This window comes from Sciurus carolinensis, chromosome 1 (genome assembly GCF_902686445.1).
Source record: "Sciurus carolinensis chromosome 1, mSciCar1.2, whole genome shotgun sequence".
Lineage (NCBI taxonomy): Eukaryota > Metazoa > Chordata > Mammalia > Rodentia > Sciuridae > Sciurus > Sciurus carolinensis.
This window is the reverse complement of record NC_062213.1, coordinates 201,192,230-201,209,995: the sequence shown is the minus strand read 5'-3', so window position 1 is coordinate 201,209,995 and position 17,766 is coordinate 201,192,230. Positions and strand designations below refer to the sequence as shown.

Below are 17,766 nucleotides of genomic sequence, written 5' to 3'. Positions count from 1 at the left end.
ACTCTGAGAAAGAACCGCCAAGAGGTGGAGAGACAGGACCAGAGGCCACAGATTTCTCCAGGCAGGTCAAGAACAAGAGCAGGGTGGCGTGTGGGGCGGGGGGTGGGCAAGGGAGAGTGCACTGTTTTCTGGAACTTTCTTTCCTGGCGAGCTGCCATTCCTTTTTTCCTCATTATTCCTAGAGGCTCTTGAGCTCTCACCTCCTGTGCCCCGTACCCCCAGGACTGGGAGGGGTCCTGCAAGGGCCTCCTCTTTGGCAAAGCTGTCAGGGAGTCTCCATGACAACACCAGCCCCCATTCGTGGGAACTGAGCCCTTGGCTGGGACCTTGGGGAGTTGCCTGGGTAACCAGGCTTCTTTGCCCCACTTCCCCACCAACCAAACCTCTGCGGCCCTTCCCCCTCCTGGTGATGGGCAGGTGAGTGGACTGGTCACCATGGAGACCTGGCTCCCCTCCCTCTACCCCCTTTCCAGAGCACCTGCCTCAAGATGGCTGTCTGAGAGGACCTGGGGAAGAGGGGTCTGCTGGGTGAGGAGCCCCTCTCCCTGGCCGGGAAAGAACATCTTGGTTCTTTAAAGTGTTGCCTGTGCACCCCAGCCGGGGGCCCTGATCTGTTCGGCAGTCAGAACACTCAGGTGGTTGACGATCGTTTATGTCCCAAATTCAGAGACAGTTACATGATGAGGAGTTATTTTCTCTTGCTAATGGAAATACATAAAAACGAAATGGCCAATTAGCAAGGCCATTCATTCTTCAGGTCTCTGTTGGCAGGGGCCCATTCTCTGGGCTGGGGCTGGCTCCCTTCTCCCACCTGCCCCTGCCCTGCCTCCCCTGCCTTGGTTCCTGGTGGGCTGTTCACCACGCAGGCCACCTCCCCTCCCACGGGCATCTCCATCTTCCCTCCCGCCTACTAGCTACCCTGTTGTCCCCTTCCCACCTCCTCCTCCTCTCACTCCAATAAAATATCTCACCTTCCAGGTTTTGCCCCCACCCAGGCTTCCTCAGGGTGCTGCCCTCATCTCCACATCTGTTGGAACTCCAAGAAGGCGGCCCTGACAGGCCAGCTAGGCCAGCTGAGAGCTGGCTCTGTCCCCTTCGACCAAGCTCCGCAGACCCTTGTTGTTGAGGAACGCTGCAGAAATCCACTTATCTCCGAGTGTCGGAAGCCTGGAGTTTGGGCCCAGTACTGGTGGCTTTGGGGTCTGCCTTGAGCCTGGAGCTCACACAAATCCCAACAGCACCTGTGCCGCAGGAGGGCCCGGTGGATTAGCACAGCAACCAGGCCTCTCCTGTAGCTGGAAAATGCTCGCAGAAAAATGAGTGGCCATAGTCCATATGTATGGCCTGCTGAATTACAGAGGAGAGAAAAGGAAGTCAGGGAAGGATCTGAAAGGGACACCAGCCGTCCTGACAGCTTGGTGACGGGGAGCAGGGTTCAACATAGCTTCCCTGTTTCCTGCTACACAGGAAGTCAGGTCCCAGGAGGTGGCCAGCAGACCTCAGCTGCAGAAGACAAAGTGAAGCAAGCCAGTCTGCACCTGGTGGGAAAGCGGGGCGCACGGGGCGAGCCACCAGCCGGAGGGAACGGCCAAGAATCAAGGATCGGGACCCCCAAGGACACAGACTGGAGTCAGAGGACTTGTGACCCTGGAAGCTGTCAGGAAGAGTGCACAGGTCACGGGGCACCGCGGCCTCCTGGTTCACACCCTCAGGGGTGCCATCTGCAAAGTGGGACTGTGGCCCCATTTCAAGGCTGAGAAGGGGTGATGGGTCCCCTGGGAGCTTGTCAGCCGGGGCGTTGAGCCTGGAATCCAGGTCACTCGCTCTGCTGGGCTGTGGATTTCTGCCCGGACACTTTCTGGCTGAATGACTTGGGCACCAGCTCAGGCTTCCTGCCCTCATGCTGTGAACTCGGTGATGGTGACTTAACTCCGGGCTGTTGAAGGAATAATGAGCAGAATCCGTGTCAAAGGACTTGGCTGGGCACCTCGCACCTTGTCTGAGCTCAGAGGTGGGAGCTATTACCGCCGCGTGTCTCCCGGGCAGGTGCCATTTCTCCTGTCTGCCCATCAATATATCCAGCAAACTTAGCCAAACAGGTGAGCGAGAGGCTCTGAGACAAGGGGCTCAGGAGCTGGTGAGGAGCGGCGGCGCCAGACCTGGAGTCAGATCTGCTGGGACGATGAGGGAGGTTGGACGGAGCATGTGGCAGGGGACGGGGTGTCCGGGAGATGGTGGCCCCGTCTCCCTGCAGAGGGGGAGGGTGGGGCTGCAGAGCTGACCCATGGAAGGTGAGAGTCCTCTGAGCTGGGGGGGTGTGGCAAGCCCACCTGGCCCTCCTTCCTCTCCTCCTCCTGCTTCCAGCAGCCGCTGAGATAACAGAGGTGGCCGGTCAGCGTCGCCTGCAGCTAATTTCTCTGTCCAGCCTCGTAGCCGTGTGACTGCCCCCAGCACCAGTGGGCAGGCTGCAAGCTCTGGCTCTCTCCTCACATCTGTGCAGTTTGTGATTGATGGGGAGGGGCAGGGGGTCCCCAAAAGTCCGGCCTTTTCTCTCCAGCTCTGGTTTATGCCCTGGCTTCTGAAACGCTTAGAAGTCTTCAGTGCCACGAGCCATTCACTTACCTGCAAGTCCAGGGACTGGAGTTTGTGAGCCCCAAGCCAGAGCACGTGGTGGGGCGCACGATTTGACAGCAGGACGGAACATCAGAGTTGGCATGATGTTGCAAACAGACCTGTGTGTGGTTGAAGGGACTGAATGACAGGCCCCTGGTGACATGCCCCACCCCCCTCAGCTCCAGTGCCTGGAATTTCCCACAATCCTTCTGTGGGTGGCTCACATGGACCTGTTCCTGCTCACAAGTGTGCTTCCAAACAGTAGCCTCGGAGCCTCTCTGAGGTGCCAATGAGACGCTTGACAAGGGACCAGGAGAGCCTCCAGGAAGAGGCGATTTCAGCAGGGGGAGCCGGGTGGGGACGGTGAGGAGATGGGTTCGGGCTAAGGTGAGATCTGGGAAAAGCGCTGGGCTGCTCCTTCCCAGTCGGGATCATGGAAGCTCTCCCAAAAGCAGTGGGGTGCAGGGTTGGAGGAGGGGAGCCCTGAGCCCTGAGTCCTGAGCCCTGTGCGGCATGAAGCCCCTTCCCTGGGCTTCAGCAGGCAGGCAGGAGGCTGGCGGGAGCCAGCGGGTGACAGCGGCCACGAAACACCTACTTGGTACCTTGTGCTGGCAGGGACCTCTACACCGGCATGACGGTGTGAGCCTGTTTTACCTTTGTCCCCTACTTGGGGTGTTCGTCACCAGTTCCCTCCAGCTGGCTGGTCAGCTCCCTGAGCAGGGTCTGCACCTCCCATTTCTTGCATTTTGACGGTGACAGCTCATTCAGGCTCCGTGCAAGGAAGTGCCGCATGGAGATGCCTTTGGTTGAGCTGCCCAGTCTCACTCCCCAAGGGTCTCCTCGGAGTTGGAGTCCACCCCCATCGGAGGCAGCGGGCGGAGAGGGGATCTGGGCTCCGGGTCCTAACCACGGAGCTGGGCCAGTTTCCTCCTCTGTGAGACTGGGCGGGGCATTTGCTGTCCCCGAGGCTGTGCCACGTGGGGACTCTGTAGCAGCACCTGCTTCCACCCCCCATGTCATCTTGTCAGCAGGGCCCTGTCCTGTTTCCTCCAGGGCCACCAATGCTATTGTGGCAAGTGTTATTTGGAGCAGACTCCGGATCAGAAAGCTGGTTCTTCCCACCCACAAGCTCATCAAGCTGCAGGGTCTTCCCTGCTTGTCTCACTGTGTTCAGTCACTGTCCCTGTCTCTGTGGATCTTGTAGGTGCGGCAGAAACTCTTAGCACCAGTCAGCTCCCAGCCACCAGCAAGGGACCTGTTCCCTGGCACGTGCAGGGGGAGGGGGAGGGAGGGGTAAGGGGCTGGGGGTGAGTAGCAGGGAGATCGCGCTGGCCACCTAGTCAACCCTGGGACCTCCGGCTCAGCCCAATAGAGGCCGGTCAGGGACTCAAGAGCCAAAGACCCAGGCAGAGGAAATGAGTCCCACGGCCGCCTGAGGGCGAGGGATCTGGAGGACGCGGAGGAAGGGGGTTTGGTAGTCCTGCCGCCTGCAGCCCTGCAGCGCGGGGAGGAGGGGACGAGCTGCGAGGGAGAATGAAGGGGCGGGTGCCAGCTCCCCTCCCGCCTGGGCGCCTCTCGGGCCAGGCGTCCCAAGGTCCCTGGCAGCGGCACGGAGCCGTCCCTCCCCCGAGGGCTGTGCCAACCACAGTCCAACTGTCACCTCCGGGATTACATTCCAGAAACTCGTTTTGAGAGAGCCGAGCTGGGCCCAGGGGGGCTGTATCTCTGCGTCCTTGTCCTTGGGAGGCGGAGAAAGGAGAAGGGGAGGAGCAGGCGGGGCAGTGGGCGGGACCTGCCGGGCTTTGGAAAGCGATTAGTGGAGAGAAGGAAGGGACTTCCCGGGTTCGGCTTGGGCAACCAGGCTGCCCCCAGTCCCCAGGGGCTTCTGCAGGGCTGTGCTGAGGGCTGGGCTCTTGTGGCCTCGGCCAGGGAGCCACCCCAGAGTGGTACTAGGGAAACCGAGGCATGGGATGAACTGAGGAAGGCTGTCCCCTGGGTCCTCCCAGGAAGCACCTGGAGGTGGCCTTGCCTGCCCTGACCCTTAGCAACCCCCTACTGGTCAGCACAGCTGTTTTCTCAAGGGCAGGAATGGTGTATCAGGTCACCTGTGCAGCTCCAAGAAGCCAGCACCACCTGGTCGTCTTTTTTTTTGTACCCAGGGATTGAACCTGGGGCACTCGACCCCTGAGCCACATCCCCAGTCCTGCTTTGTATTTTATTTAGAGACAGAGGCTGCCTCAGCCTTCCCAGCTGCTGGGATTACGGGCGTGCGCCACCATGCCCTGCCCCTGGATGTCCTAATTGGGGTCCATCCCTGTCCAAAGTCAAGGCTGACAATGACTTGAGTGCAGGGAGTTTTGGGGGGAAGCAGGCTCGGGGGACCAGGAGGCACAGCTGTACTGAAGAGGCTTCACGGGCAGCAGGTGCTGACTCGAGGGACAAGAGGTCTGAGCCTGTGCCCACTGGCTCCCTTCCCCTTGGTTGGGGTGCCCCCTCGAAACTCCCCAGACTCCTGGGCTGCACTGGCCTCTGGGAGGCCTTTGGTCTCCAGTGGAGGCAGGAGGCAGCCAGTGCAAAGCCAGCAGTTCCTCTGGACCTGGGATCTGCCCCACGGCTGCAGCCAACCTCAGAGGCAGCCTCTGGAGCTAGGAGTGCTGGGACCAGGAGCCAAGGGGAGCAAGGCAGCCCTGGAGGAGTTGGCCAGGGACCCCCGGTTGATCCAACCCCTCTGCCGTCGCCCCAGCCTCCTCCCACAGACAGCAGCCTCCTGAGGTTGGGGGATCTGACTTTTCTGGTTCCCAGCTGGCTGCTCGGAGTCCAGTGTGTGGCTGAAGCTCAGGATCCAAACCTCACGGGAATAGTCTTCAAGTGGGTTTCCTCCTGCTCACCACTGACGGGGAGCAAGTACAGGGACACCCAGGAAGCTCCCAGGGACACCCAGGATCTGGTCCCTGGCTCTGCTGCGATAGTCTCTCCAAGGGCAATGCTCAGCTTACCTTGAGGCAGAGGGAGAAGGCAACCCAAGCTGGAGTTGGGGTGGTAAGTGTCTAGGCACCCCTAGAAGGATGGAGGGGTCTGTAGAGTTTGTTCTGTGTACTGAGTACCCCACCTCCTGAGAACGTCCCTTCCCCCTTTTGGGGAACGGCTCTGTTCTCACTGTTTTCTGGAGGGGCTGTCAATCCCATTATCCTGCAACTGGGTGACCCAAACAGAGCCTGTAGTTGGCTCAGGAATGGCCCCTGACCCTAGCTGGGTCATCAGAACCCTCCCCTGGGATGCACAGAGGAACACCAGGCAAAGGAGAAGAGGGCCCCTCTCCTCTGGACTTTGACCAGGAAGGGTGATTCTGAGCCCATGGCCTCAGGTGAGGTGGCCACCGAGACAGAGGGTCAAGGGGCACAGCTCCTAGTGGGCAGCCCCAGATGTCTAGTGTCTGCCGTTCCTGAATGGGTCCAGACCAAGGGGTCCCGTGTGGTCACAGGGTGCCGCCACCGGGGTGCGTCCTTCCTGGGGTGCTGTGGCAGGTTTGGGACCCTCTGGCCTTTTCACTGTGACAGGCTGCCAGTCCTGACTCGGGCAGCCTGGCCGTCATAAACCAAGTCTGGCTGCTTGGCAGGTAGAAAGGTTAGATTTGCATGAAGTGACTTGTGCAAATCCCACTTTCCTGTTCCCTTCGCTCGCCTCTGACATCACAGGTTTGGGCCTGGCCATCTGGCTGCCGGGATCTGTCTCCTCTTTTAAGCCAGAGGCTGACCCCACCCTGATCTCTAGAGTTCAAGGCAAACTGCATATGCAATTAAGAATTTTCTGGCAATGACATCAAAAGTGTAAAAAGAAGCAGGCAAAATTCATTTCAATAATATATTTGTTTCAACCAATGTACCTAAGATGCCATTATTTCGGCAGGTAACTGGTGGAAAACATTATCGACAAGGTAGTTTGGGTTCTGATTTTTGTACTAAGTCTTTACCCTGACAGCACATCTCAGTGTGGGTCGACCACATTTTAGGTGCTCAGTAGCCATGTGACGCTGGGGGCCGTTGGGTAGTTCCGGGCCATGGTCACCTGGTACAGGAGAACGGCCCGCAGCCTGCAAGGGTCTGGGGCATTTCAGCCTTTCATTTCCAGCCACTCATTTTCACCAGAACAAGGTCAGGCGTCCACTACCTTGGCTCTGAGGCTGACCTTGAGTGCTGGCCCACCAGCCAGAGGAAGAAGGGACCAGCCAGATGCCAGGGATTCCTCCCTCTGGGCTGGGCGGAGGGAGCCCCAGGGAGGGGTGTGTTTGCTTTGCATTTTTTTGGTGGAATAATTACAGATTTACAGGGACACTGGAAAGGTGGCCTCGTTCGCCTTCCATCCAGTGTCCTCTGAGGGTGACGTTTCACCGGATCACAGCACACATGTCAAGGCTAAGAAATGAACACAGGGGCCACACGGTTAACCGAACTTTCCCTTCAGTGACCTGTCACCAGTGTCCCACTGATGTCCTCCTGTGTCAGGCTCAGATCTAGGCTGCCGCGTTGCACTTGGGGGCTTTGATTTTTTTAAATAAGAAAATGTATCTATTTATCCATCAGGAAACGGTTTTACCGAGGTGTAACTTGCAGGCGGGGGGTTTCACACGTATAAAAAGCACCTTTTGATAAGCGTGACACGTCTGCCCCGTGAAGCCCCCCATGCTAGGTCTTTTAGCTGAATGACAAAATAGCAAATAGCAATCTTGCTTCGCGTTGGCCAAATCCAGACCCGTTCTTGAACACCCTTCATGAGGAGCACGTTTAGCCCTTGGCCGTCTGTGGCGGCTTGGATGAAGGCTGCCCTATCTTCTCTCCCTGGTACAGAACCGGGCTCCGAGACCCTCTGCTATGTCATCTGGCAGGCGCTCGCTCTCAGGGAGGGGAGCATATGCTCCCGTCTGCTATGGGCTGAAGCGTGTCCTTCCAGGATCCGCACGTCAAAGCCCGGGCTTCCAGGGACAGTGTGTGCAGTGGGCCCTACAGGGGCCGTTCAGGTTGGACAAGATCATCCTGGGGACCCGCCCCTGCTTTCCCGTGCCCCGATGAGACCTGGGTGTCTGCAGCAGAAGTTAGCCAGGAAGAGAAAAGGTGTTGCGCTCAGTTTTGGAGATTCAGTCCGTGGCTGATTGGCCCCTGGTGTGGGGGCCTGTGGCGAGGGACACGCGGGGTTGGGGTGTGTGGCAGAGCCAGGCCACTTGCTTCACGGCCAGGGAGAAAGAGGGGTGTGGGAAGGGCCAGGGCTCCAGGGTCCCCTAGTCCCGCCCCTTAAAGGTCCCACCACCCTGGGACCAAGCCTTTACCAACAGACCTTGGCGGGTTTGTGGGCCCTGCACCAGGGCAGGTCCCCATCCGGTAGGACTGGGGTTCTTGTGAGAAGAGCCTCCCAGAGGAAAGGCCCTGCGAGGACAAGAAGGCCGCCACCTACCAGCCCGGGGGAGGCCTCACCAGAAACCGTCCTGCCTGCACCTGGCCCCAGCGCGGTGAGGGAAGTCACTTCTGTTGTTTGAGCCGCCTGGTCCGTGGTGCTCTGTCGCAGCGGCCCGAGCGCACTAACAAAGCACCCGTGGTCATTGGGTCTGACCGCGTGCCCTGCCTCGGTTGGTGAGCGCTGGCAGTGGGGCTGTGCTCGGTGGACTTGGCTTGCCCTTCTTTGTGCCAGTGGCTCTTTATGGAAGAGACAGGCAGGAAGCCGCTGGTTCATGGAGAAGGAGGAACCCAACCTGTGGCCTGGGGCCGAGAGGGCCAGTCCTGGTCAAGCCCAGCAGAAGCGCCCTGACTAGCAAATCCATGAGAAGCATGAATGTAGAGGTTATAAACCACAGGAGCAAAAACTGACTAAGAAGCAATGGATTGAGGCACTATTGTTATCTCACATTTTATCAGTGAGGAAAATCAGGCACAGAGAGGTTAAGTGACTAGTCTAAAGCCACACAGCTAGCAAGTGGGACACCCAGGATATGAACCCAGCAATCTGGGTCCAGGGTCCATGCTTACCATCTGTTCTCGTAGGATCAGATTTCTCTTCCATTTTGACCCAGCAATTTAATCAATTTGTCCTTTGACTTGTTAATTCATTGAATGTTTGGTACACAACTAGTTTCTCCCCTGAGCTTCCCTCATAACATCCCTCTTTGCCTTCTTAGCAGTTTTCAATGACTGTCGTTGATCCATCTCTTTCTGGGCTGGTTGTCCTGTCCCTGTGACCAGACTTCAAGCTTCAGGAGGGCAGGGATTTTGTCCTCACCATGTCTAGAACAGCCGCTTGCTGAGTAAAGCTGAGTCCGTGGTCAAGTGCCAGGCCCGGCCACGTGTGGGGAGCACGGAACGAGACATGGTTGGAGGTCAGGTGGATAGGAGGCAGAGGCCACGCTGAGGAGCCTGCACTTTGCTGCAGACCAGGGAGGAGTCGGTGGCCTGTCCCTGCTGTGTCTGAGCCCACCCTGCGAGCACTCTTGTCAGAGTCTGCTCAGGCATCAGAGGAGGGGACGGCAGGTCCTGCCCAGCTCTGAGGCCTGCTGTTGGGTCTGACCGGGGTGTGCCAGACGGGGAGGTAGACAGGTAGAGAAGCACCGGGTTCTGTAGGTGACAGGAGTCTCCTGAAAAGGCGGAGGAGACACGAAGAAGGGAGCAGGGTCAGCACGTTTCCAGGGCTTGTCCATGTGAGGCCTGCGCTCGCAACCTCATTCATTTTTCATGGCTCAGTAATAGCCCATTACCTGGAGAGGCCACAATTTTGGTCGATCCATTCACTGACTGATGGAGATCTGAGCTGCTCCCACTTTTGGCTACGGTGAACAACGCTGCCGCGACGAGGCTTCTGCTGGATGGACGAATGGAGCCCTGATTCCAGCTCTTGGGGTGGATACCCGGGAGTGGAACTGCCTGGCGCCTGCTTCGCCATCAATCTGCCCTGTGTCTTTGGCTCAGTCACTTCTGGTCTTTGGGGCTATTTTTCCTCTTATATCTTTAAAATGTAGGTTTCTTTTGATATTGCGAGACTTAAAAAGCCAGGCGGAGAGCTGATGTCTGTGCAAGATAAAGAGGGGAGTGTGTGCGTGCGGGGCGAGGGGTCAGCGCAGACAGGGAGGCCGGGGCGCCAGAGGAGAGGCGCTGCTGGGAGACGGAACCCGGGTGGGGCTGGGAGAGGGAGTGGAGTCGTCGGGCCGCAGCGCTCGCCTGTGATCCCAGCCACTCGGGATTGCTATTTAGCAAGACCCTCAGCAGCTAGGAGACCCTGTCTCAAAATAAAAAAAGTAAAAGGGCCGGGGATGTGGCTCAGTGATAAAGCACCCCTGGGTTCAGTCCTCAGTTCCAGGAAAAATAAAAATGAAACAGGAAGTCCAGCGGACAAGAGCTGGACCAGGTTGTTAATTTAATTCTATAAGTTCGGGCTCAGCATAAAATTGGGGTGAGGGCCAGAGGTCTCATCCTCTGTGAAGCAGGAACTGTGGCTTCGGAGTGGAGATTTTCAACTGCTGGTGAGGTCAGCCCAGCAGGCTAGAGCAGCTGTGGCACCTACTGGGGTCAAATGGGGAGAAATGAAAGGATCACTAAGTGTCTTGTTGTGAAATTCATAGTAAAGAAACTGTATTTTCAAAGGGAAATTGACATTGGTGATGGGCACGCATGTTAATTTATCTATACATTACCTGTCTTCGTCTGCTTTCTGTTGCTATAACAGAGTCCCACAGACAGGGTAATTTATAAAGATCAGAGGTTTTTTCCTTACAACTCTGGAGGCTGGAAAGTCCAACAGCAAGGTGCTGGTGTCTGGCGAGGGCTTTTTGCTGATCATAACCTGGCAGAGGGCTCAGGCCTCCTTCCCCTTCCTACACACTCACCAATCCCATCCTGGGGGCTCTGTCCTCATGGTCCCATCTAACCAAAGGCCTGCCTCTAAATACCATCAATGTAAGAATTTGGGGATCAAGTTTCCAGCACATGAACTTGGGGGGTATGGCACTATGCCGCCGCCTGGTTCTCTGGAGGAGAGGCTGGGTGCCCCACGGTGCCTGCCGTCTGTCTGGGGTGGGGAGAGGCTGTGATAGGGTAGGTGCCTGTTCGGGGGAAGCATCTTACAGACGAAGAAACAGGCTTGGGAGGCAAAGTGACGTCACACCGGAAGAAGAGCAGGGTCTGGATTTGACCTCAGCAGTCAGTTCAGACAGGAAGGGAAACTGGGTCTTGTTGTCTCTGGCATGACTGGCCAGATGTCCCCCCTTGGTCTCCACTGGCTCCTCCTCTTCCTCTGAAGAGTTCAAATAATGGGGAGGCAGGGCTGCTTGAAGGGGTCGGGGCAGTGGTGGCCCCTGGGCTCCCCTCGGGCCTTGCTTGCCCCTCCTTCTCCTTCCTGGGGTCCGTCTTCTCGGCCGCTCCCTGCTGTGCAGCTGGCGGGAAGGGAGGGACACGGTCAGGAGCAGGAGGCACTGGTTTGAGTGCCAGCCCCAGGCCTGCTGCTGGATGGCCCGGAACAGGGGGTTGCCCTCTCTGAGCCTCAGAGCCTCGCTGTCATCTGGAGATAACGACTCCTCCCCTGAAGAGTCGCACCAGGCGTCAGGGCTGGGTCACGAGGTGGTCTCCATTGCACGGCTGGGGCAGGCGAGGGCCGGTTGCCACGGACAGCCACGTGTGGGCCTTGGTCATGCTGCCAGCAGGCTCCGTGCCTCCGTCCTGTGCACCCGCTGTGCTTCCGAGGGAGCGGAGGCCTCGGCCTCAAGCCAGATTTGGGCTTCAAAGGAAGGTTCAGGATCCGGGTAAGAGGGCAGTGGGGGGCAAGTCCCTGGCCAATGAGTGCCTCCTGTGTGGGTGCGTGCATCTGGATGGGCGTGTGAGCGTGTATGTGTGTGAGTGTATACGTGTGTGAGTACATGTGTGCAAACATGTGTGAGTGTACGCATGTGAATGCGTGTGCACATGCGTGAGTGTGTACTATGTGAGTGTACGTGTGTGGGTGTGAGTGTACATGTGTGTGTACATGTGTGCACCTCTATATGTGTGCATGAGTGTACATGTGTGTACGTGTGTGTGTGTGTGCATGTGTATGTGTGTGTGTGAGTGTACATGTGTGTGAGTGTGCACATTTGAGTGTGTGTGAGAGTGTACATGTGTGCATGTATGTGAGTGTGAATGTACGTGTGTATACATGTTCGTGAGTGTGCACATGTGAGTGTATACATGTGTGTGTGAGTGTGCGTGTGTGTGCGTGTGTGAGAGTGTGTGTCTGAGTGTGTGCGTATGTGTACAAGTGTGAGTGTGTGTATATGTGTGTGTGAGTGTGTGTATGTGTGTGTACATGTTCGTGTGTACATGTATGAATGTGTGCGTGCGTGTGCGTGTTCATGTATGAGTCTGTGCGTGTGCGGACAGGAACGTGTCTGGTACGGGCGTGCCTGGTCTCTCTGTCCCACCTGCCTTCCAGCCCTGGCCTGTCCAGTCACACTGTGCGGGCAGCACCTCTCCGGGCCTGGCCGGCTGCCGCAGCAGCTCTGACACCCCGTCCCTGGTGCTGCCGCCTCCCCTCCCGCCCCGCCCCAGGGTGGTCCTCGAAGCTCCTTCCTGGCTGGCTCCTGTCCCCAGGTGCCCTCAGGCCAGGTGCGGTGCACTTCCTGTGCAGCTCTGGGGCTGTGTTCTCTTAGCCCAAAGCCGCTGCGTCCCTGGCAGGACAGAGCGGGGTCACGGTGACCTTGCCTATTTCAGCTCCTGCCCAGGCAGAAGCTGGAACCAGAATGGCCTAGAGGGAGGGTGGGCCTGCCCCTGAGGTGGCTGGACTTAACTGCCATTCTTAAAGTCACTGTCCCCAGGTCAGGACGGGGATAATATCTGAGAGGTGTCGCAGCAGGTACCAGCTCCTCAGACGGATTCCAAACTTCATGGACAAGCAGCTGTTTTTGTTTTTATTCTAGAGGCCCCTCAGCCACCATCGGGTGGGGAGGCCGAGGAGGGAGCAGGCTGAGCCCTGGAGCTCTAGAGTTAGGTGGCCGGTCAGCCGCCGCCCTGCTTCTCTCACCAGCAGCCCTGAGCCTCGGGTGGGGTGGGACCACCTTGCCCTGTGCCAGTGCTGCTGAGCACCTGTGTGCACTAGTCCGTCTGGTTGTTGTCACTCCCATTTTACAAATGGGACAGTGGCCCCCAGGGATTGGATTCCTTGCCCCAAATCCCCGGGCCCTTCTGCACCCACTGCATGCTGGGCCGTGGGACGGCCCTGGGAGGGGGGCTGCAGCCCCCAGAATTCCTGCAATACAATTCTCTGTAGTTTGGTTCTGAATCCTGCTCCTAACCAAGCCGCCTCTGAAGGACGCCATGATAAACTGTCAGCCGAGCATCCTCACGGCTGCCATCACGAGGCCTGCGCCAGGGGCGCCCGGGGAAGCCTGCTTCTTGCCGCACCCCTGGTGTGCGTGTGAGAATCCAGACCAGGAACAGACCCTTGGTCACAAGGGAGCCTCCATTCTGAGCTCTGCATGGGTCCCACGGTCAGCAGAGTTGAGGGCTCACCCTCCCGACCTGGGGCCGTCAGCAGCTGGCAACCCTCTGATGACCCGCATGGGTGCGCATGCGAGGTGGGGCGGGGTGTCTTCCCTGGGAACGTGGGGTCCTGGGGAGGAGGCAGAGGATGACGTTTTCTAAAGCACTGCTCTCACCGTCATTCTGTGAGACGCCTAGGCTAGTCCCATCTGGTGGGCAGTTCCTCTTATTATCTCCCTGTGCTGGAGGCTGAGCTTGGCAGAGAGGCCAGGGCTTGCTAGTGCAAGTTCTCACTTAAACTTACATTTTTTTTTCCTTTAAATGCTAACGGTATTTTCAAATTTAAAATTTTTGAAATAAGGCTGGGAAATGCTAGGTAAACTATGAGAACCAAGTTCGTGGTCTGTAGACTTTTTAGGGTCCTTAACTAACAGATCGTGATTGGCATGTGGGGGTGGCCGCCAGAGCCTGGGGCCTGGGGGCTCTGGTGGGCAAGGATGGGGACTCCATCCCGCCTTGGCCTGCTCTGCCGTGCGTGGGACCCCAGCCCAACAGGGGAGCGTGGCTGGTGTGCGGTCGGAGCCCCTGCCCCCATCTGGATGTGACCTAGTGGGGTGAGCTGAGGCCAGTTCCACACCCCAGACGGACCCCAGAACCGGGCAGGCTGGTGTTGCTGAGTGTCCCGGGGCCCCTTTCCTCTGGTGCAGGTGAGTCACCTGCTGGGCCTCAGTGTCACCTCCTGCTGTGCCAGCAGCCTCCTGAGTCCTGTACGCCTAGATTCCTCCCTGGCTTCCCGTAGATGTGGCAGCTCCTTAGAAGCCCTGGGTGGGGGACTCATGGACCCGGGGCTCCTGACGAACTCCCCCTCGCCGCCATCCACAGCCCCCACGGGCAACCCTCCACCTGGCACAAGAACGAGCAGCAAAGGACGAACAGATGGGGCCCTGTGAGCCTTAGGACCCCGACATGTTGGCTGGGGTCCTGCAGCCTCGGCATCCCTGCCCCCACCCCATCCATTTCTGTTCTTCTTCCACCCAGAAGCCCCTCCGTCTGAGTTCTGGAAGAAGACGGTGTTGGCAGAGGTTGCGGGAAGCTGACTTTAACCGGGGGCCATCGGCCGCCCTGCCTGCTGGTTGTCGGACAATGAGGACCCTTCCAGGGGGCAGGGCACGGATAGAGCCCACCGCGGGGCAGCAGTGAGGTCGTGCAAACCGGCACTGGGGGTGAACTGGGATGGAGAAGCGGGGAAGGGAGGCGCTGGCTGACCCGCTGTCCCCGGTGCTGGTGAGGCTTGGGAGGCATCCCTGTCAAGACGTCAGAGCAGGATGGCGACAGCCTGGGGGCTTCCAGCGTGTGGAGGAGGACCAGGACATGCGGAGGGCATTCATCACCGGTCTCAGCGAAGTGCGAGGTCCAGGGGTCTCCGTGGCAGCATTTATCAAGAGACTCATCTTCAGCAACCCAAGGACAGAAAACACTGAGGATGGGGCCCAGAGCGTGATTATAAGTAGTTAGAGGGAAGGCTGGCTTCTCAGCCCTGGCAGGTCGGCCGTGCCAAGGCCAGCGCTGTGATGGGACGAGGGGCTGCTGCGATGTGACATCTGGGTGGATGCACTTGAAAATCTCGACTCTGAAATTCTCCGCAGCCTCCGGGCCTGCAGGTGCAGCCCACTCTGGCTTAAACACAGGCCCTGCCGGGTGACTCAGAGGCCTCTGGCTTTCAAAACCGGGTCAGGCCAGAGGGGAGGGTTGAGTTACAACGTAATCCAGTTATGCTGAGGGGAGAAAGGGACCCTGTGCTGCAGAGGCTGCAGGGCCAGCTGACGTTCATTAACAGATCAGAAGAGCCATGTGGGATTAGATCAGGAGATGATGGCGCACTGGCAATGCAGAGAGAGTTTGGTGAGGGAGATTCATGAGTGAGGGGTCCCCCTCCCAGGCGACGGGATTCACATCCCGGCAGCGTCCCCGGGAGATGGGACACACCTGCTGTTAGGATGGCTCTTGGCAGCTTGGAACAAGCCAGGGCTCATAGTAGGCGAACCAGATTTGCCAGAACTGCTGTGGCAGATGGTGGAGCAAGGGACCATAAGGCTCAGAGAAGTGGGCATGTCCTACACAAAGCCAGAAAACCCACCTGCTCACTGTGCTCCGCGTGAGGATTCAGAGGACCGTCCATTTATCATGCCCCATTGAGAGGGCGACGGCGTGGTGGAAAAGCTCCCTGGTAGCTATCTCCTACAAGCCAAGGCTGACAGCAAGAGGCTGCAACAGAACTGGTCTCCCTGATAGCAGCAGGTAAGTTGGGGTCCTGAGATGACAGAGCCTGGTGGAATTTAAACTCCACAAGCAAGGTGGGAAAAATTATTACAGTGAGCAACAAGGTCAGCGTGGCCGGTAGTGAAAATGTAGATGGCTCTGGAAACGGCTACATGGTGTTCCCAGGGGTAAGAGGCAGACAACCGAAGGAACAGCGTGTGATTTATACAGCCAAAGGCACTGCAGGAGGGATGGTCAGAGGGCTGAAGCAGCTGCTGCATGCCTGTAATCTCAGCAACATGGGAGACTGAGGCAGGAGGATTACAAAATTGAGGCCAGCCTCAACAACTTAGTGAGGCCTTAAGCAACTTAGTGAGACTATCTCAAAATAAAATAAAATAAAGTTAAATTAAATTTTTATAAAAGGGCTGGGGATGTGCTTCTGGGTTCAATGCCCAGCACTTTAAAAAAAAAAAAAAGCTACCATCCTTCATGGAGCTACAGCTCAGAACCAGAACCTATTTGATAATGGAGATGCTGGGTCCCCTGAAGGAGACTGCAACACATGGCAAGTGTGTGCAGCCTTGGTCACCCCTCCTCTGCAGAGGGACCTGGAGACATTGTACCCTGTGAAAGGAGAAAAGCCAACATTTCTCACACTCTCGGAGACAGGGTCCAAGATGACGTTGGTAAGGATCAGAAGTGTCATCATGGCTTCCAGTTAGAGCGGCAGCATGTGGAAGCCAGCCGATAAATAGAATCCTGCCCAAGCTTGACACATGGACCCTCTGAGTCCATGGACCCACCCTCTTCCCTGATTCCAAAAGATAAAGCCACCCTTCCTGATCAAGTGGAGACCAAGAGCAACCAACCCACCCAGCAGTATCACGCTGAAGGGAGAATGAGCAATCAGAGCCACCTGAGCAGGCAGAGGACGCCTGGACCACAGTCCTTGACTTACCATCATCCAATTCACCAGTGTGACTCCTGAACAAACAACCGAGCAATCGAGCAAGCAGACGGATTCTAGAGGATTAGCAGGCACTTCCATCAAATGCAGCCGGCCGTGCTCGTGGGGCCTCTGTGCTGGGGTAGGTCAACGCGGGAGCATGTGTGTGGTTGCTGATCTTCGAATTCCTTCCTTCTCCATTCCTGGTGGGAAGCGCCAGCAGAAGCAGTTTGCATCTGCGCGGAGTGGGTCATGATGTGCATGCACGGTTCTGTCCCATGCCATGCTAACTTTGCCACCCTCTGTCATCACGTGATTGGCATCTAGTAGGTGCTGGTCAGGATGTTGCTAAACAGTCTACAATGCACCCAAGAGCCACAACAGAAATACCTTGTAGAATTTAAAATGAATCTCCATTTCAATCAGAAAAAAAAAAAATTGTCTGCAAAACAAAGAATTATCTGATCCAAAATGTGAACAGAGCCAAAGTCAAGGAACCCTGGAGCAGAGGGATCTGGGCCATCCCTTCATTCTGTAAAGCCTCACAGGGGTCCCCTGCAGGGATGCACACGCTGCCCGTCATGTCGATGACATTGTGTTAGTCAGCCTGGCTGGGCAAGAAGTGGCAGGCACTCTGTGGCCTTGATAAGACAGATGCACCGATTAATGAAGGTTTTAGGGGTGCAGAAGGGGAGGACTAAATCCCTGTGAAGGCTTTAGGGGTACAGTGGTTTGGGGCATGCCAGGACAGCCCCTCCAAGGGAAAGGATGAGCTGTAGTATCTTGTACCCCCACACTTCAGAAGTAAGCAAGCATCTGATAGGCCTGTTGGGATTCTTGGCAATCAACACCACACTTGACCAAAGCTACTCCGGCCATTTTACCAAGGGGTTCAAAGGCCTGGGGGGGATCTGCAGCATCTCCAGACTGTGTGATAAGCAGTCCCTGGGCTGGGGTCACATGACCCAGCAAATTCTGATAACAGATGGATCTGCGATGGGAAAAGACACTAGGGTTTACAGCAAGCCCTGGTAGGCGAGGAGCAACATAGATCCCCAGAGTTCTGGAACAAGGCCGTGCCATCTGGAGTGGAAAATGATATACTGTTTGAAAAGTGCTTTTGTGGGCTTCTGGGTCTTGGTGGAGCTGGAGCCTCTATTAGGCCTGATGGATACAATCTTGAGATGATGCCCTGTGAGCCTGGAGAGTTGTCCCCCTGACACAATGTGCACCCAAATTAATGGTCCTGTGTCCCCAGCAGGGAAATCCAAGGGTGTGGAAACCAAGGGGCGGAAGGAGGAGTGACTTTGCTTGCTGTCACTCTCAGTGACTCACTCAGGATCCTGTTTCCTGTCCCTGCACGATTAAGCTCTTTGTCTACGGTCTGTCTGGTTCCCAGGTGGGGAGTACTTCCCTCAGGGCGCAGGGCGAGTTCCATTAAACACTGCTTCTGCCACCTGG

At 57.1% G+C, this 17,766-nt stretch overlaps 1 long non-coding RNA gene across 1 annotated transcript; it reads right to left on the bottom strand.

Moving 5' to 3' along the window:
* Positions 1-1,860: 1,860 nt before the first annotated feature.
* Positions 1,861-3,373, bottom strand: LOC124978220 (uncharacterized). Its single transcript, XR_007107340.1, has 3 exons — positions 3,268-3,373; positions 2,623-2,732; positions 1,861-1,936 (listed from the first exon to the last, which is right to left on the bottom strand). It is a non-coding gene; the product is annotated as an uncharacterized LOC124978220 (long non-coding RNA).
* Positions 3,374-17,766: the final 14,393 nt, after the last annotated feature.